General features: G+C 39.5%; 1 long non-coding RNA gene across 1 annotated transcript in view; it reads right to left on the bottom strand.

Moving 5' to 3' along the window:
- The window catches only part of LOC112547651 (uncharacterized), a 36,789-nt gene that overhangs the window by 8,500 nt on the left and 6,919 nt on the right, over nt 1-21,370 (bottom strand). Inside the window, exon 2 of the long non-coding RNA XR_012904891.1 lies at nt 2,061-2,118. This is a non-coding gene — a long non-coding RNA (uncharacterized LOC112547651). The remainder of the gene's footprint in view (nt 1-2,060; nt 2,119-21,370) is intronic.

The raw sequence follows: 21,370 nt of genomic DNA, 5'->3' as shown, positions 1-21,370 counted from the left end.
GATGGGGGGGGGGGGGGTTGTCTGGCTACAGACCCTGAAGAATTTCTGGGTGGAGCTTGGAAAAGCATCCCATCTCCTTACCTCATCCTCAGCTAAAGCCCTTCACCTACTCACAGCCAGTGCCACCCTCAGCATGCAAATTATCAGTGAATACTGAGAAGTTATGGCTGCCTGCCTATCACAAGTGCCTTCTGCTATATCAAAAAGCTTTTTTCCTGTTGGTCTCTTCCCCCTGGATTCTTCAGGATACTTCCTTATCCTCCACATTGTTTCAGTTGTAAGGATTCCCTAAAGGAAACCTTTTGTGTGCAATCTCTAATTTCCTAAAACAAAAAACAGGACTATGTAGCACTTTAAAGACTAACAAGATGGTTTGTTAGGTGATGAGCTTTCGTGGGCCAGACCCACTTCCTCAGATCAAATTGTGGAAGAAAATAGGCATGACCATATTTACCAAAGGAATACAATAAAAAAAAGTGAACGCATATAAAAAGGACAAATCAAGTTTCAGAACACAAAACGGATATCAGACAGTATGACAAAGAAAAAACAGTTTCTTGCCATTTCAACCAGAAAGGGCATTGTCTCAATGAATTGATTACCTGCATCCTGCTTCAAAGACATTTTAACATCAGACTTGAAAGAGAATCCTCTGAACTATCAATCATGCTTAAATTTGACACTTTACACCTAGGTCTGAACAAAGACATTAATTATCTTACCCATTACAAAGATAGCTTCCCCAATTATCACCTCTAATATCATTAGCTCACAGACATTTACCTCCCACCCCTCCATCCCCCTTCTGTTCTGAAATTTGATTTGTCCTTTTCATATGTGTTCATTTTTTTGATTGTATCCTTTGGTATATATGGTCATGCCAATTTTCTTCCACTATTTGATCTGAGGAAGTGGGTCTGGCCCACGAAAGCTCATCACCTAATAAACCATCTTGTTAGTCTTTAAAGTGCTACATAGTCCTGTTTTTTGTTTCAGCGACACCAGACTAACATGGCAACATTTCTATCACTAATAATACTAGTTATGTTATCATCCTGATGCAAGTAATGAACCTGATTCAGATCTGCTGAAGATGGTGACAAATCTCTGCTAAAGTTGCAGCGGGAACACCAGATTTGTAAAAAAAATCACCAAAATGCTGGGTCTTCAGAGACATTCCTAATTTTTTTTTAATATAACACTAGGAAAATTCAGTAGGAAGAGTGCACAGCATATTGCTCTTACTGCCTGCCCTTGTGTTTAGCTTGTCCTGCATAGCAACTGTTGCTAGCGGGGGTGTGACTTAATCTCCGAACTAGAATGTGATTAAATATAACTGAACATGTGTGAAATGTGCTTGTAGTTCTGTGTAGCTAGCAAACTAACCCCTGTAATAACTTTGAACTGTTTTAATAGCTTTTTTGTGCAATCTACATTATCTCTAAGAGAAAGGAGACATACGTGATCTCGTTATGAAGGTATGGTGAACTCTACTAGAAACTTCTCAGAAAAATAAATGTACAGCCCTGAACATCATTCTTTAAAGTGCATGTCAAAAACATAGAACAAAGAATGCCCTCTTCTGGAAACACACCTAGCAGATGGACAGGGGTCCAGGAAAGTGTCTGATTCACCTTCCAGAATCTCCTGCAGGAGGGGGAAGTAGCAGAGAGAGAGAGGGACACAGGGGAGGCTGAAGTGTGACACTGTAACCTCATGGGTCCTCAGGTTCCATCCAAGCAAACCCCCACCTTGAGGAAGTTCATGTATTTAATGCAGGTTCTGTGACAGCCAGGCTTCTCTAGGAGCAGGACTGCTTTGGGGTAGGAACTCACACATCAAAACAGGCCATTCTCTCTGAGTGTGATACAGGGCACATCCTCAGGTGACACAATGCCTATCAGTTGTTTCAGACAGAAGAAGACTGTAAATACTGAATCCTCCCTATGTTACCTCCAGCAATGGCTCCCAAAACATTTCAAGACCTGGTCCCCTGATGTACCCATTGAGCAGCTTTTCAAATCCCTGCGATGGGGGGAGAATCACAGAGGCAGACTTACCTATAGTCCCTCCTTCACCCATGGATCCTGCAAGTCTTGTTCCCTGCTCTCTGGGGAACTGTAACAGACATTATGTAAATAATTACCACAAGATGAGAACTTAAGCCAAATTACCTGTGATCTCAGGTGTATTGGAGATGCACGGCCACAAGCCAAATGTTTTAAACTTTTCATAAGTTGCTGATATTTCTTTAAAACCTCACTTTTCAAAATATTTTATTGATTTTATACTTTTCTGTACAATTACATTAATAACTATTTACACTGTAGGCTCACAGTATAAAATTATAACTGTAATGGGCTATTTTTCTCTCTGTGTGTCTCAAACAAATCCAGGGCATGATTTATTTGTGAAAGATATGGTGTTGGCATCTGATATTTGAACTTTAAAATAGGTCACACAAGTCACTAGTGGTGTGACTATTCACATTCCACATCAAATACTGGTATTCAGTTGTATTATGCCAACCATATGGGACAAATGGATTTATCAGTATTTTATATCCAAAGCTGAAAATATGGTGAAAAGTATTTCATTAACCTTCTCTTCCCTCATTCTCCTCCCCCAAAAGTTGAGAAATTCCAAGACAAATTTGTTGTAGAAAGTTATGAGGAACTACAAGCAGATATTAGAATGGAAATTTAGTCTTAACTATGCTGACAAAATACAAATGCCAATGTACTGTATTTTATTGGCATTGACATTTTCTTTTAACAGGTTCTTATGCTTTCTGTCCTACTTAAAAAAAGGCTTGATTATGCACAGAATAGTTTTAAAGGCTGATTGGTAATACCTAAATTAATGTACTTTTATAAATGTTTTATTCATATTTATGGCATGAGTACTAACTGCTGCTACAGTACATTCTCATCTCATTATACAGCATGCTATAGTGATAAAAGCTTAATATTCATGATGATGATAGGACAAGCTGTTACAATGTTACTCAAAATTATGATATTCTGAATTTTTATGAAGAATAATTTTCTGTTAAATGCAATTCTCTTTTCTGTTCCTGCTTTAATCATATAACCTCATTAACCCTTTGAATACATCAATAGAGTGTTGAAGGCATTGGAGATCCGCATGACTTTGATGAGGCTTTTTTTAATGGTATTAATCAAGCCATACATATGCCTCTTTGCTCAGTGTGTGTGTGTTTGCATGTGGCACAGAAGAAGTTAAATAATGCACCCTGAAAGAAAGATATTTTCGATTAAATTAATTTTCATTTAATATGAAAGATCCCCATTAAAAATGGGCCACTCTTAAAAATATTGTTGCCACTCCGCTATTCTAGCTGGCAGGACAAGATCTACTGGATTCCCTAACCAGAATTAATTCTGTCAAATCCTGTTTTAAAATATGCATGCGAAAATATGGAATTGCTAAATAATGTATAGTAGCGGTGAGCCACTGCATATTCAGTTTGATTTGGGTGCTCTGCAGTAGAAATGCTCAAAAAATCTGTCTTGAAATGTCTAGAAATCTGCTTTCGAATATAATGAGAACAGCGTTTACTAGGGGATTTCTGGTACTTCCTCATTCCTGGTGGGTTGATGGTACTGTGAGAAATGCATATTTTTTTTCAGAATAATTCTGCATACTCCTTTCAGGCCAACAGGAAACAGTGAGGAAAGGAAGCAAAAGAAAGGGTTCAACCCTTGAAAGTTCTCTGTGTGAACCATTACCACTGAAGTCTTCTTGGAGACCCAGAGTGGCATCTGCAGGATTAGCTCAAAATTCAGTTGTTTTCACCTAAAAAACAGCTTAAATGGCGATGAGTAAGTTGTGAGTTCAGTTTAAAAAGTGGTTGCTTTAGGTCAGTGTGACCATAAGTGATTTTCCTGTGCCAGACACTTTCCACTCGTCTATCTCAGCAGCTAGGATTCTCATTTCCAGTCTCATCTGACTGTGCCAGTGAACCACAGCAGAGACTGGCTTTCTGAATTGCCTCTCTCTATTACCTGCTTGGAAAACTGCACTTTGGCTCTGCTCTCCAACATTCTTATTGATGTAGGAGGGGTCATGTAAGGCCGCAGTACCTGTGCATATAATGTTTGGCGCGAGGCAAATAGGTTCTAGGAGCAGCACAGAAGCCTCTCACTTATTACTACACATCAAATCTGGAATTTATGTGGTAATAATGCAGCCAATAGCTAGTAATGCAGCCAATAGCTAATAGACTCTCTTTAGCCTATGAAAGTCTCAGAGGGGTAACCATGTTAGTCTGTAACTTTAAAAACAATGTGCAGTCCAGTGGCACCTTAGGACACATCTACACAGCAGGTTATTTCAAAATACCAAGCATTATTTTGAAATAACAAAGTGAGCATCTCCCCAGCAAGGCCATTATTTTGAAGTAATTTTGAAATAACTGTCTTCTTATTTCGAATTCTGTAACCCTCATTTAATGAGGAATAATGCCTATTTTGAAATAGGGCGTGTAGATGGGGCAGCTGAAGTTATTTTGAAATAAGTGGCCTCCAGGAAACCTCGCAGCTGCCCTGGTGGCCACTCTGTCCACAGTCAACAGAACTCTATAGTTCACCTTCCCCTGCAGCCCTTCAAGTTGCAGGCAGAAAGGAAAGGGCTTGTGGCATGAAGCAGGCCCTGCTCACATTAAGCCGCACAGCCTACCCTGCTGCCATGGCTGAGCTCACTGCTCCAGCCAAGCCTCCTCCCTCCCCCCCCACACACTGCTGCAAGCATAGCTTCAGCAACTTCTAAGCCCCTGCCTGGGGCCGAAGAAGGGCACCATTCTGGTCTGGTGTGCAGATCCTGGATCTCTTTGAGATCTGGCGTGAGGAGGCAAATCTGCAGGATCTCCACACCAGGTTGCGGACATTTATGGCCAGATGGCCAACAGCCTGAGCCACAAGGGCCATGTGCGCACCCAGGAGCAGGTGTGCATGGAGGTCAAAGAACTGAGGTAGGCCTACACGAAGGCCAGGAAGCACAGGTCCCACCCAGGGGTAGCACCCCGGCCTTGCCCCTACTACGAGCATCTCCACTGCATCCTGGGGCGGGGAGGAGGGGGTGTTCAGTCCCATTCCCCCGCCCCGTTGTCATGAACTCTGGGCTGGAGACACCAGTCATCAGTCACCTGGAGGGCATGGCTGGGGATGAGAAGTAGGAGGTGAAAGAAGAGGAGGAGGAAAAGGCCAGCATGGATACAATGCCTACCAGCCAGGAGGATATTCTGGCTCTGGAGCCAGTACCCTCCCCCTAGAATGTCGCCCAGGGACTGCACAATGATGGGGAAGGCCCATCAGATAAGTTCCATTACTTTCCCTATGCACATATGGGGGGAGGAAGCAGGCGGCAAGGGGCTGTGCACACGCCTTGCTCAGCCTTCTCAGCATGGGGATCACACAGCAGCCCATGCACGTGGGTGCACATGGAGCACCAGTCCACAGCACGCAGTCCAAGGAGCCTGCCACAAGCAGGACCTTGTGCTGCTGCTCACAGGGTTCCTGCACAGGCCCACCTTATCCCGACCTTTTGGTGGGACATCTTCCCACCACAAGCCAGCACTAAGGAAGATGCGGTCATGGACACACACAGCAGTGCCACACACACCACATGGTCCTGCCTGCACTTCTGGGACAGCATCTGCTTGTGGGCAAGTGTGGCAAGGCAGAGGACACGTAAGGACACTATTCATGTGAATAAATTGAAAAACAGGAATAAGCATCGGTAGGACCAGGGATGTAGGCTGCTCTTCTTGTTTCATCTGGATGACATCTTTTTTTATTTTTTTTAAGTGTTAGCATCTGTACACAGGTATTTTCAATAAGACTGTTATTTTTGCAAGAATTCAATAATTTGAAGAAGTATATAACACTTCTAGACATCAACTTAAAGCAACAATTCCTGATTTATTAAGTTTTGTAATGCTACTTTAGACACGCAGTAACGAATTAATCAGCAACTAAGGTTCAATGTTTAATGGCATTTACTGGATCCCAAGAGATATTACTGTGGTAATCAGGTAACTAATCAAGCAAACACAGTATTAAATGTTCTGTTCACAAAATTCCAGAACTATTGAACCACACAGGATGTTGAGAATGTCTTACCTTAAAATATTAGCTTGTACGTTGTTTAACAAATAACTTTTACTTTGGGAGTGAAAAATAACAAAAAGTGAAAGTACAAAAACTTCTATCACATTTAAGTACCTGATAATTTTATTTTTTATTATTATTTAAGAAAAATGTCCATTGAAAATTCTTCTGGGATGGCCTTGCATTAGTGAGGTGAACAATTACTTCATGTATTATTAGCTGCTGAACTAAATGAATTTTGCATTACACAGTCCATAAAATACAAACACCTTCCAGCACCTCTGAAAGCTTAATGGATATGTGTTTTTCAATAATTTTTTTTTTACTTTTCGTAATAGCACAACTGCTAAAATTACTCCACTGAAGCAGCTTTTGGCAATAAGCATTATTAATAAGTAAGTTTGTAGTACTGGCTGTGTTCCCATGTGTAAAGGGCACTTATACTAAATCTGGGAGAAAGTGCTGTTTTCATCTACATCAAATGATCTGACTAGAAATGAAGTATTTTGTTTCTACTTTGTTTTATTCCAATATTACTGTTTTGTTTATACTTTAAAGTTTAATACCAGATTTATAAGATATTTTAATATTTTATATGGCAGCATTATTGAAATATAACATTTTGAGAAGACAGTTTAGGTTTGGGAAATAAATCTGAATTTTCATTTTCTGGTATACTTGGTAATATTGACTTGGTAACTTTAATTGTCATGATTTGGAATGAAAGGAAAATGTGAAATGATAGAATTTCCTGTGAAAAGGAAATTCCATTTTTCTGACCAGCTCTACTTACAGCTTCTTTACATAATGTGGCAGAGTGGTCATTCCAGGGTGAAGACTGTATCTGAGAGAAGAACCCTCCAATTGGTTAGGGTCCACTAAGGATCTCAAGCCCATGGCAGAGCCTAAAACTTTCTGGCAGCAATATGAAGTTAAGTTGGAGCGGGGATTAGAGTTCTGGACCCAAGAATTAAGAATTATTTTTTGTAAAGCCTGTAAATATGGAAAGATGTCAATTTGTTATACACTTGCTTCCCTTAATGGGATGTAAAATATAAGGACACTTCCATCACATAATGATATGTGCTGGAGCTGAAGATGATGATCTCAATCTCAGAAGTAGTAAGTTTGTCATTTTGCTATAGTGAAAAATTTAATTATCACTTAAGAGTAGTTCCAAATCTACATTTTCAAAAGTTGTCTAATTTTGGATGGCTCAGTTTGGGGGTGTTTAACTTCAGATACTTAAAACTGGCATACAAAGTGACTGGGCACTTGTGAAACCATAACACTAAATACTAAAAGTCCTAAAATGGCCAAGTAATCAAAATTTGTTCCCTGAATATTATTATATATAACTGCATTTGCTTTTAAAGGTGGCATTTTTTTTGTTACTTCAGTTAATGCCCACTCCCAGAACGACTGCTTCCTTTAATGCTCATCCTCAGTGTCAAGATAAGTTGGCATTATTTGCAGAATAATTTAATTTGCAGAATAGCTAATTATTCTAATATTCTCTTTCCTTCCTTCCCCAAAAGGTAACAGACAGCAAACCCACTCTAAAGACACAAAAATGCAAATTTCAGTGTGGATTTATTAAAAGCTGCTGTTTCCTGGGGAAGGCTGGTAAGTGTCTTCTATTGAAATGACTGAATTAGCTAATCAGATGTCAGGATTTGGTATGAGTTTGGTAGTATTATTAAGCATTTATGTTTTCTTCAGCTGCTATAAATAAGATGTTATGAAATTCTGTCGTTGTGTCATTTTAATAGAGTTAATTTGCTCTGCTCTCAGGTACATTGAAGGAAAGTGTTCTTTGATCTCTCAATTAGCTTTTCAGTCATTTACTGCTCAAGCTCCCAGCAGTGTTTGCATTCCCCCTCAGGCTCACACTCTGTCTCATACACACATGTATGGTCATCTTATTTAAACACCATCACGTTCAAGAGTTTCTTCATATACACTGGTATGTGAGTGCAAGTTCTGTTGCTGCCATAGAGCATGCATGTGGAAATATATCCCCCTCGTCAATATACACATCCACACAGTTATATACTTGAACATGCAGATTGACTTTCATAGGTCTCAATGCAGCTCCCATTTTGTTTGTATTTTTACAATTGACTTCTTGGTGACAAGACTAGATCCAGGCACTCCTAGGCTATGAATACGCTATGAGCAAGGGAAGTAAGTCCCTGCTTTTGTGCAAATATTTGCAGTAGCTGGATGAAAGGTAGTATGAGTATAACTAGCAACATAGCTATAGCAGCACAGGCAACAGCATGAGAGGCAGGGCTTAGCTGTGCCAAGTATATATTTACCTCAGACTGGTGGGTATGTACTTAGCATGCCACTACTGCTGCTATCTATGCTCTCTCAGCTGATAGTTATACTCACACTAACTTGATGAGAGCTATTGTAAGTGTGTATGTGCATGCTGGGGACTCTGTCCTCCATTGTAAAGTAGATATAGGCTTAGTTGAAGGTGTGTAACACTTTTGAAAATCAGGCCAGTTTTAGTAGGATGACTAAAATACACATTGTAATGTCTAAGATGAGTCTGCCACATTTAAGAATGAAGACCTAAATCCTTCTGTTGATATTAGTAGGCATTTTCCTGCTATGATAGTAGCAGAGTTGGGCCATAAGTAATTTAAAAAAACTTCTTAACAGTCACACTGTTGTTCAATCTTATGATACCTTTATTGTGAGATAAGTACGGTTGAGAATTCTTTTTGCTCAGAATCATCCAATGTTTAAGTTCTCAGCCATTTGGCACTGCAAATTATAACCATGTGGTATACAGCTGCACTAAGGCATGCATCTGTGTCATGCAAAGAGTCCAGGACCATTGGGATATCAGAGGTAATTCAGTCAATCAGTATCCGTATTCAGTCAATCAGTATCCGTATTGGGCAGCTAATGTGCATGTAGTAATATCAATGGTTCTATGTGGGAGACTGGACAGATGGTGAATTACTTGGCATAACTGTCGTGCATGTGTGACAGTATGGCTTTCAGATACTAGTGTTACTGTAATATAATCTGAAGTTAAGATTTAGTAAAGAATTGTACACAGGTGTGCAAATGCAAAAAAAGATGTTACTAAAAAGATGTTACTACTGTAAAAGTCAATTAATTTCTTGACTATAACAAGCATTTGTTTAGTTATAAAACTATTTTTAATTGTGCTGTGATGAAATGAAGCGGAGTTATCTGGTACATTACAGCTTATGATCATTGTCAAGTGTGTGCTTTATTTGTGACTTTTCTTAGCAAATTCAGATCTGACGTTCTGTCAGAATGCCTGTGTGATAAAAGTACAATTCCTAAAATATCAAAGCAAAGAGAGCTTTTGAATGGCTTGTAACATATTTTATGGTAGTCTCTGAAGAATAAAAATATTGCAATCCATGCATATCTTTTGCTGCAGAGCGGCATGAAATACCACAGTACTTTGAGAGTCACTGCATGTTGAAATAAATGATGACAGCAAGAATATAAATCAGAAAGTAGGAAGTGTAGAAAATTTGATAAAGGAAGCAGAAGGGCACAAGGAGAAATCTGTAGCTGAAAGAGTTAATGAAAATAGGAAAGAATGTAAATATATTAGGAACAAAAAGAACCAAAAAAATTGGTATTGGTATTGGCATTACTGGTACACTTGTTAATTTTAATGCAGAAAAGGCAGAAATGTTCAATAAATATTAATCTTCTGTGATGTTGATAAAACATTTTCAATTCTAATAACTCTGGAGGATGTTAAACAGCAATTATTTAAATTAGACATTTTAAAATCAGCAGATCTGGATAACTTTCATTAAAGAGTTGTAAAAGAGATGGCTGAGGAACTTGCTAGATTATTTATGCTGATTTTCAATGACTTTTGGATCACTGAGGAAGTTCCAAAATGGATGAAAACTCATACTGTGCCCATATTTAAAAATAGTAAATGAACAACCAGGTAGTTTTAGGTCTATTAGACTGACATTGACCTTGGGCAAAATAATAGAATGGCTGATACAGGACTTTAATTATGTTAGTTTGTAAGTTTAAAAACAGCGAGTAGTTCTGTGGTACCTTAGACTAATTCAGGAGGAGGTTATGGAAAATAGATCTGTCAAATAATTTGATTTTTTAATTGAGATTACAAATGTGGTTGATAAACATAATAGTATTGATGTAACCTAGCTAGACTGCTATAAGATAGTTGACTTAGTAATGCACAAAATTTTGATTACAATTATAATTATACATATATTAAAGTACATATATTAAATGCATTAACACTGGCTAACAGGTCTCAAAATGCAAATGTAAACAGGGAATCATGCAGGGTGCATCTTTTTAAGTGGAGTCCCAGAGAGATTGGTTCTTGCCCCTGTGCTATGTAGCATTTTTACTTGTGACCTGGAAGAAAATATAAAGTCCATAAAACAAAGAGTGATGGACTGGGGACTGTATCTTAGAAAGCACTGACTCTGAAGAACATCTGGGGGTCATCACGGATAATCAGCTGCTCATGGGCTCCTAGTGTGATGCTGTGGCCAAATGGGCTAATGCAGTCCTCAAATGTATAAACAAAATAATCTTTTCTAAAAGTCTCAGAGGGGTAGCCATGTTAGTCTATAACTTAAACAACTTTAAAAACAACAATGGTCCTGTTGCACCTTAGAGACTAACAAAAAAAATAGAGCTATCATCATAAGCTTTCGTTGGCACAACCCACTTATGACAGGGAAGTTATATAACTTCTACATATAACACTGGTGTAACCATGAGTGGAATAACATGTCCAGTTCTAGGGTATGTCTACACTGCAGGGATTTTCCGGGATACACTGCAAGGTGTCCCAGAAAAACTCTGCCGCATCCAGAGAACACGTTTGCTCTTCTGCTTTTTTTTGCACTCTCTTTCAGGGAGCCCTGTATACCTCGTTTTACGGGGGATAAAGGCTCTGCCGAAAGAGGAGGCTTTTCCACCATTTGACCCCATCTAGATAGGGCCAAATGGTGGAAAAGCCTCTTCCGGAAAACTGATTGGAAAAAGCTATGCATATTGCAAAGCGCAATTTGCATAGCTTTTCTGACAAAGGACTGTAGTCTAGACCTAGACCTAGTGTCCACAATTCAAGAATATTGGTAAATGATAGAAGGTTCAGAGAAGAGCCAAGAGAATAATTAAAGGATTGGAAGACATGCATTGTAATGATAGACTCATGGGCTACGTCTAGACTACATCCCTTTTTCAGAAAAGGGATGTAAATTAGACGTATCGCAATTGCTAATGAAGCGGGGATTTAAATCTCCCGCGCTTCATTAGCATAAAAATGACTGCCGCTTTTTTTCGGCACGGAGCCTTGCCGGAGAAAAGCGCCAGTCTAGACGCTTATCTTTCGAAAAATAAAGCCTTTTCCGAAAGATCCTTTATCCCTTATTTCAAGAGGGATAAGGGATCTTTCAGAAAAGGCTTTATTTTTCGAAAGATCAGCGTCTAGACTGGTGCTTTTCTCCGGCAAAGTGCCGTGCCGAAAAAAGCGGCAGCCATATTTAAATCCCCGCTTCATTAGCAATTGCGATACGTCTAATTTACATCCCTTTTCCGAAAAAGGGATGTATGTAGTCTAGACATAGCCATGAAGTTCAATGCATTTACCTTAACAAAGAAAAAGTTAAGGAGTGACTTGATTGCAGTCTATAGGTAACTATAGGTGGAACAAACATTTGACAGTGAGTTATTCTATTTAGGAGACAAAGGTATAACAAGGATCTAATGGTTGGAAGTTGTAACTAGACAAATGCAGAGTAGAAATGAGGCATAAATTTGTAAGTGAGGGTAACTAGCCATTGCAATTAATTTCCAAGGACTGAGATACATTGTTAGTCTCTGTCAACTGTTAAATCAAGATTGGGTTCGTTTCTAAAATACATATTGTAGTTCAAAGAGGAATTAATTCAGGAAAGGTCTATGGCATCTATTAGATAGGAACTCTATTTAGTGGTCATAGTAGTACTTTCTGGCCTTAGCATCTGTGAATCTATGAAATCTATCAGCTGTCTGCCGAAGTATGAGAAGGTGACAGAAAAGCTCCCTGATCTAGAAATTGTATTGAAATGAAGACTGATCAAACTTAACTAACTTTTCTGATAGTGCTGTAGCCCTAAGTGATTGCTATATGAGAGCTAGTTGAAAACAAATTTTCCACAACTTAAACCCCTCCAATGCATTATCAACAATTTATAACCTATCCTGAAAAATGACCCCTCACTCTCACAGGCCAATCCTCACCTACAGACAACTCCCTAATCTCAAACAAATTCTTTCCAGCATCCACGCAGCACACCTCCATCATCACCATCCAGGAACCCACCCCTGCAATCAGCCCTGGTGCCAACTCCATCCACACATTACTGGACCCAACCACATCAGCCACTACATCAGGGGTTCATTTAACTGCACACCCTCAAATGCCAGCAATGCCCCTCTACCATGTATATTGGCCAAACTGAACAGTATCTATGGGAAAGAATTAATGGATACAAATAAGATATTCAAAAATGTGACCTATTGGAGAACTCTTTAACCTTCCCAGGCAGTCATGAATGGATCTCAAAGTCACCATGTTGTTTCAGGCCAATTCTACAAGCTAAATACACAGGGAAGGGTTGGAACTTAACTTCATTTACAAGTTTGATTTCTGTCACAAATGAAGACAAACATTGGCTGGCTAGCACATATGAATAAAGACATTGGCTGGCTAGCACACTACCTTCCATATCCTAATGACTTAACCAACTAAACAATGGGTACTTAGACTAGGTGCAAATTGTTCATATTAGCTTCTTGTAACTTGAACACTCTAATTCACTTTTTTTCTCCCTTCCTTTACCCTCATCTTCCCTTATTTATTCTTGGCTCCAAACTTTTAATGTTCCATTAATCTGAAGAAGTGGGTTGTACCCACGAAAGCTCATGATACCATCTACATGTTTTGTTAATATTTAAGGTGCTGCTAGGCTTTTTGTTCTTTTTTAATTTTGTTCAGTTACAGACTAACACAGCTACCCTGCTGAAGACCCTATGGCAGCTCAGTACAGATTCAGGACAAACAGAATTTAGCATTCCAATTCACTTAGGCTACGTCTAGACTGCAAGCCTCTTTCGAAAGAAACTTTTTCAAAACATACTTTCGAAAAAGCCTCTTTCGAAAAAGAGCATCTAGACTGCAAGCAGTACTTTCGAAAAAGCAAGCCACTTTTTCGACAGAGAGCACCCAGGCAGTCTGGATGCTCTCTTTCAAAAAAGCACAGTTTGCATTCAAGAACGCCCTTTTTCGAAAGAGCACTTTCGAAAAGAGGCGTTCTTCCTCGTTAAATGAGGAGTACCGCCATCGAATGAAAAGCCGCATTCTTTCGATTTAATTTCAAAAGAATGCAGCTGTAGTCTAGACGCAAGTGAAGTTTTTTCGAAAAAAGGCTACTTTTTTCAAAAAAACCTGCAGCCTTAGGCTGTGTCTAGACTGCAGGGTTTTTTTGAAAAAAGTAGCCTTTTTTCAAAAAAACTTCACCTGCGTCTAGACTACAGCCGCGTTCTTTCAAAATTAAATCGAAAGGACGTGGCTTTTCTTTCGACGGCGGTACTCCTCATTTCACGAGGAAGAACGCCTTTTTTCGAAAGTGCTCTTTCGAAAAAAAGGCGTTCTTGAATGCAAACAGGGCTTTTTCGAAAGAGAGCGTCCAGACTGCCTGGGTGCTCTCTGTCGAAAAAGTGGCTTGCTTTTTCGAAAGTACTGCTTGCAGTCTAGATGCTCTTTTTCGAAAGAGGCTTGCAGTCTAGACGTAGCCTTAGGGAGACAAGTAGAAATAATCATCTTGGAATTCGAGACATAGGGGTGGGAGTGGGGTCAATGCAGTGACACTTTGGCTAACATGAGCATAGTATGGCCACTGCACTCTGCCATAATCACAGGCACCATATCTATAGCTATATTTATACCCAGAATTGTTTGTGTCCTAAACTCTCTTAATTTTTGTTTTTCTTCAGTTAAATCATTGCTCTGGGGTTGGGCTAGGGATGAGGATGCTCTGGGGAGAGAGGACTACCCCAGCTCTCTCTTACCCCAGCAGTTTGGGGACTGGTGAGAAGTGCTTCTCCATGGCCACTGCAGCTGTGAGAGATGCATGCTCCTAGCTGGGGCAGGTCCAGGTTTGTCTGCGATCAGGACCCCTCAGAGTGAGGAATGCAACAAATGATGCACTTTCCTCTCATTCTCCAATGAAGGCAAACAGTCAGCAATGTTCCCATACAAATTGGGGACAGAAGAAGGCAGAACAGCCATTATGCAGAATACAAGAATATTCAGTTTGTTTATTAAAATAAGAACGTGTATATACGTCTGTCTGTCTGACTGTCACACACACACACACACACACGCTCATTCTGCATAGGGGCTATTCTGACCTACACCAGTTGACAAGAATCCCCAAGATGACAATAATATGAGTCAGGTTTCAGCTGTGTTGCAGACTTGTTCTCCTCCACATTCACCTTAGGCCTGCCCAGTGCTGAAGGACCTCCCCAGAAGAGGAAGTGCAGGCAGTTACCTTGCCTGAGTAGCGTCAATTGAGTAGAGCAAGTGAGAGACTCTGTCCCTGCCTTTATAGAAAACAGAGAGAAAGAAAGGCACAACACAGATTGAAATATATTCAAAATAAACCATCTTGATAAGTCAAAACCTCCAGGAAAAAGCTCTCGCCTACCTGGGAACCCAACCTAGTACTGTCACCTGACATTTGTATCTCAGTCTTCAGAGTGAAATCTACAGAGTACTGGATTATATTGCTCAAGCTCCGCCTTGCTAATGACCTGCACAAAATCAATGAGAAATTTGTTTAAACATGCTCATTGAAGGCTGCTGTAAGGAAAGTGTGTCTGTAAGCATGCCCGGTGAGACCCATAGGACACTAAGGGCATGTCTACACTACAGGGCAAAAGTCAAATTAAGCTATGCAACTTCAGCTATGTCAATTGCGCAACTGAAGTCGAAATAGCTTAATTCACCTTTTGGCATGATCTACACAGCAGAAAGTCAAAGTAAGAACACCCTTCCTTTGACTTCCCTTACTCCTCATGAAATGAAGGTTACAGGAGTTGGAGTAAGAAATCCTTCAGCTCAACATCATTTTGAAATAATGGCTTGCTGTGTAGATGCGCACTTTCTTATTTCAAAATAGTGTCAGTTATTCCAAAATAATGCTGCTATGTAGACAAACCCTAAGAGCTTTATCGCTCAGAATTTCACATAACAGACCATCTAGTTAGGACAGTGTGTGAATTTTGGCCACTCCATCAAAGGAGTGCAATTGATTTTGAAACTTTGCCTCCAAGAAAACACAAGGCTACAGGGAAATTTGAAAGGAGCAGGAACAAGGCTCATCAGATAGTTGGCTGGGAATTCATGAAGAGTAGAGGAATTGTAAGAGATGTCTGAAAGAACAGAGATTTAGCCTGAGTTAATACCCTGCACTAGTAGGGCCTGGAGAAAGGAAAGAATTGACTTAAACTGACCCAAATTTGGAAACAGTGCTTTTGTTTTGTTTTGTTTTCCCTGTTTGGTTCAAATAGGGAAATGGGAGAAAATTCAGGCTGCTTTGTTCTGTCTTAAAAGTTTCACCTGTTTCTACTAGAAAACTTTTCTAATGTCATTGGGACTGATGGTTTAGCCTATCTTTTCATCCCTTCATTTTGCTCAATGGTTCAAAGGCTGAGGTGATTAGCCAGAGAACTGCTGCCAGTAGTCATAGTTAGTCTCGGCAATCTCTCATATAGGGATGTGTGTTGAGGTGGGCATGAGGCATAGCTGGGGCATTCTGTGTTCTAGCCCTCCACCTTTACTGAACCCAGGTAGGTGCAGCTGAGAATCTATTTGTGGTATGAGTCTTATGTTGTCAAGTTATACTACTGAGCTTTTAAAGAGATCCATTTGCCTGAAACAAAAAATGGTCTAAATCCTGGTTGTAATTAAATTAATGAACTTCTGTTGACTTCAGCGGAACAAGATTTTGCATGAGCTAGGAAGAAAATAATTTTGAAGGACTAGAATGTGGAGATGATTAAAATAACATTTTTTTGTGAAAGCATGGAAAATACAACCCTGTCAAACAGAGCGCCCATAAGACTGCATACTAGGGTGAGAACATTTTTATCAGTGCTAAATTAGGCATCTTCTGGAAAAATGGCCAACATAAAACTAAAAATATTTTTGACCCTCTGTCTCAAATTCACACAACATATGTCTTGATTTCTGTATCTATGAAAATACTGCTAGAATTCACAGTCTCCTTATTGGTTCATCTGTTTGTGAGGCTGATTTGTAAATTGAGTGTCTGAGCCACTTATACTAGATTCAGAAAGATCAAATGGACAGACTCTGGAAATATTTTAAATAATGTCTTTGAATATCTTTGGGGTCCTGATTCCATTTGGAAATGATGGTGTCCCCTCTGTCTAACACATGTTGGTTGAGTTAATTGAGCAGTTGGGTTACTGCTTTCCATCTTTAAACAACTGTACTCATTTTGATTATATTTTTTTTAACAGAAAGAGAGCTAGTGAACTTTCAGAATTGTTAAATAGTATGGTGTCAGGAAGAAATTTGACAGGCAAAAAAGCATTTTTGAATCTCTCATTTACCAAAATGTATACATGATATTATTTACTGATCAGCCTCTAATCAGATATCTAATTTATACTGCTTATGTGCAGCCTATCTGGAATGTATCTTTCTCATTCCTTGTGGCAGGTTTTCTCCCTAAGCATATTAATTCTAGTACAGTTCTTTTTCCTACAAATGTTTTCCATTAAAATATCCACTTAGAAGTTATAATTCTTTTTATTTCAACTTCTTGTTATTGCAAAAAGATATTTATTACTTGATATTTAAAAAACAACAACCATGTCCGTGAGAAGAAACTCATAAATTCTATATTATCAGCTAATAATGTGAAAGAACTACCATCAAAGTTCAGGAGTTGTCTGTTCCATTCATATTATAATGACTACTTGTTAACCCAGAGAGCATGTTGTATATCACAGTTGTACAGCAGATTGAAAGTAAAATGGTAAAAACAAATCTTACCAGGTAAGTAAAGAAAGCAGAAGCATAACATTTTAAAAACAGATGTAAATGTACATTGCTTTATGTGTTATGCTGCCAAATCACTTCTCATGGGAAACCCATATCTTATCTTGTGCAGTCCAAAGAATTTACTTACACCTTTCCACATAATTTCTGAATTAATTCTTGAGTCCACTAATGCCATTTATGCAAATATCAACCTTCCTGGGTGACTGACAAACAGGGAGCTGCTAAACCCATCCATGCTGCCTGTTAAAGTAACAGACAGATCATTTAAATCAATGAGTGATGCTCACTTAAGACAGCAAAATCTGGCATTTATAGCAATTCAAAAGTTGGAGTTTTCTGTCCAATTCCTAATTGCAAAGCTGGAATCAAGAAATTGGGATGGTGAACAAGTATGAACAAAATAACTCAATTTTTTGACATTTCAAAAAGTGTAGCTGTTTTTCCAGTTGGGCCACCTCTATGCTTCCTGGTTGGGATTGAATATATATATATATATAATCTGTAAAAAGTGCATGACCCATTTTTTGTTGTTTTCAGCTGAACTGTGGAAAAAAAGTAATGGAAGTGAGTTTTAAAGCCTTGTTTTTGAGATTTCCAACCCAGTATTGTAGATTAAAAAGGTTTTAATGAGATTGAAGTCTGAGCCAATTTTTTTCAGAATTGGGAAGAAAGTACTACAGTTTAGAGAACTTATTTGCCTCCTTCTTAGGTTTTTGAAGGTCTATTCACATAAACCAACAAAAAGGCTATTATAGCCAAGTTGCTTTTTCTTCTGAATAAGCTGCTAAGCCATCACCTTTGACTTTGTAGTGCAAAACTGGATACAATTATAACTGGATAGAAAATTTTCACTTCTCTCCCTTACCCTTATGTAGACTGGAAGCAAAGAAACCTGGCATTTTGCAAATAGCTTTTAGGAAGAAATTATTATACTACATGACTCAGTGGAGGAAAGAATTAAATTTATCTGTTTATTTTCTTTTAAGGTTTTACTCCTACATTTCTGAAAATACCCTTGAAATTGAAAACGTTTTATTATAGCTGGACTTCTGCAAAGATACATGAAGTAGAATCTATAGATATTTCCTATATTAAGAACAATACCTTCATTTCCTCTATATCACCTTAATCCTCATGAATGCCTAATTATATACCCAAGAGTTAATTACATCTTCTTCACAAGTCACTAATAGGAGACTGTATTATTATTATTATTATTATTCACAGATGCAAATGACAAAATTAAGGTGCTAAGCAGTGGACAGTCAGCCCATAGAGAATGCTGTTTGTACAGCACAGCGTTCAACTTGCGTAATTTGAGTTAGAATTTGAAATTGTATATGTGCATGTGGGGACATTACAATTTGAACTGTATTTTCTGCTGTAATAGAAAGGAATACAAAATAGTTATATAGGATGAACATGATGTAGCTATAGAAGGAAAAAGGGGAGACTGCATAATAGGCAGGAAAGCTCCCCTATGCCACTTCTAGTCTAGTGTTAGAATTTTAAAAGTGGGGAGCTGCTGGAGTGAAAAGCTCCAGCAATGGGGAGAAGCTGCCTCCCCATTGCAAGAGCCTTTTCTTGACACCCGTATCTACATACCTCATGCCTGTTTTCACTGTGTTGTGCAACTACCCATACCCAACATGCTGCCACAAGAGGTGTGCAATGTAGATGTAGCCTTAGAAATCATATAGGCTAAAGCAGTATGGGAAAAAATTAAAAAGTAACATTTTGAGCAGAATTCCAGATTTTATTACACTAAGTAAATCTGTGTATACATATCTGAGCTCTGTAATGTAATGGCTAACTATGTGCACTGAGCAGCTGATCTTCCAGTCATCTGCTGCCCACCTTCAATCCATCTCCTCCGTTGTAAACCCCTACTTCAGTGAGCCTCTACCATTGCTTGCACAATTATTTTCTCAAGGTTATTTCCATCTTTACTCCTATGTGACCAAATTATATACGTTTGCGTACATTTATTTTTGATATCAGTGTCTGCTCTTCTCCAGTAATATCTCTAATATAGGCATTCATCTCTTTTCCATCCAGGAAATACACAAGAGTCTTCCCCAAAACCATATTTCAAGACTTCAGTTTTATGCCTGTCAGCAACGTTTATGTCCCATCTGTAAGTCACTGTAGTAAAAATTAGGGTTTTCACCAGCTGTACCTTCATACTTTTGGAAATACCATATTTGTTTTTCATGCTTTCTTAAGGGATGGCATAGTTGGGCAAGTTGTCCCTTGACTTCTTCCAGTTTATTTGAAATAGTCTCTAAATTAATGATCCCATATAAATGAATTCCTCTGTTACCTCTATTCAGTGCTTTTTTTGTAAGAAAAAAGTGCCAGTACTCCAGGCTCAAACATGTTGAGAGAGAAAAAAATGTGCTGGGAGCCGAAATGAGGTCATTGCCCCTTTAAAAGCCAAAACGCCACACTGGGAGCCGGAAAAAACACCTCGTGTCCCAAGCAGCCTTCCTTCAGGAGTCGAGCCACCGCAGGAAAACAGGTGCCAGTCCGCATGGGGGAAATGCCATTCCTTTCCTGTGTGCTGGGAAAATAGGTCACCGTACGCCGTCACAAAAAAAGCCCTGCCTCTATTAATTTTGATGGCTGCTTTCATTCTGTGATTATTGATCATGCCAAGGTACTTGAATTTTGTTTTTGTGTCATTAAAGGATAGTCTGCAATCCTCACAGGCTCCAGCATCAGTGGCTGTAGCACAGAATATTATGTCATCAGCATATCTGAGGTCAGTAAAGAGGTAGCCACCAATGGAAATCCTAGCTCCTTTCATGTTGCCAGAACTTCCTGAGGCTCATAATCCATTTTGCTTATATGTTAAAGAGGCTTGGGGACAAAATATACCCTTGTCTCTCACCCTGCCCAGCTCACTGTTGCCTACTACTTGTTATACCATGGGCTAATGCTTGTGACAGAGACTTGCAATAGGTTCAGTGAGATGCTTTGGAATTCCTATGCCTGACACTGTCATCCAAATAGTTGTGTCAAATGTGATCAAATGCTTTTGTGTAGTCAATGAAATAAATGATCAGAGAATGGCTATACTCTGTGTGCTTCAATATTTTCAGCCTTCTCCGAAATCAGTTTGTTGTGCTAGTAGTTCTGCTTCTGTCCTGTATTTTATGGGATCCTGGATTATGTAAAGCAGCACCTTGCTTGAGTGAGATGGTACAATAAATATTTTCTCTTATGTCCCCTTTCTTGGTAAAGGGCAGAAAAATCAAGTCCTCAGGCCAATTTCTAGACATTCATACATGATTATAAAATTTCCAGACAATATCAGTGCTGTGTTCACTAATCACTTCAACAATTCTTCAAGCACATTGTCTTCTCCTGCTGCTTTCCCAGGCTTCATTTGCAGAAAAATGAAGCCTGGGAAAGTATGTACCATTTCCTCCCATAGGCTTAGGGTCCAGAGTGACCTAGACAAATTGGAGGATTGGGCCAAAATAAATCTAATGAGGTTCAACAAGGACAAATGCAGAATCCTGCACTTGGGATGGAAGAATCCCAAGCATTGTTACAGGCTGGGGACTGAATGGCTAAATAGCAGTTCTGCAGAAAAGGACCTGGGGATTACAGTGGATTAGAAGCTGGATACGAGTCAACAGTGTACCCTCGTAGCCAGGGGCAGATATAGGGCAGGGCGAACAGGGCGGCCGCCCCGGGCCCCGCGCTTCAGAAAGCCCCGCGCATGCGCCGCTGCGCATGCGCATGGCGTCACTGTGCATGCGCCGTGGCAAAGGGGGGGGCCCCGCGGAATTATGCTGCCTGGGGCCCCGCAAAACAGTCATCTGCCCCTGCTTGTAGCCAAGAAGGCTAATGACATATTAGGGTGCATTAGGAGGAGCATTGCCAGCAGATCTAGAATAGTGATTTGGCTCTGGTGAGACCACGTCTAGGGTATTGTGTCCAGTCTTGGGCCCCCACTATAGAAAGGATGTGGATGCATTGGAGAGGGTCCAGCGGAGGGCAACCAAAATAATTAGGGGGATGGAGCACATAATCTATGAGGAGAGACTGAGGGATTTGGGTTTGTTTAGTCTGTGGAAAGGGA

This window comes from Pelodiscus sinensis, chromosome 6 (assembly GCF_049634645.1).
Source record: "Pelodiscus sinensis isolate JC-2024 chromosome 6, ASM4963464v1, whole genome shotgun sequence".
Lineage (NCBI taxonomy): Eukaryota > Metazoa > Chordata > Testudines > Trionychidae > Pelodiscus > Pelodiscus sinensis.
This window is presented reverse-complemented; position numbering and strand designations above follow the sequence as displayed.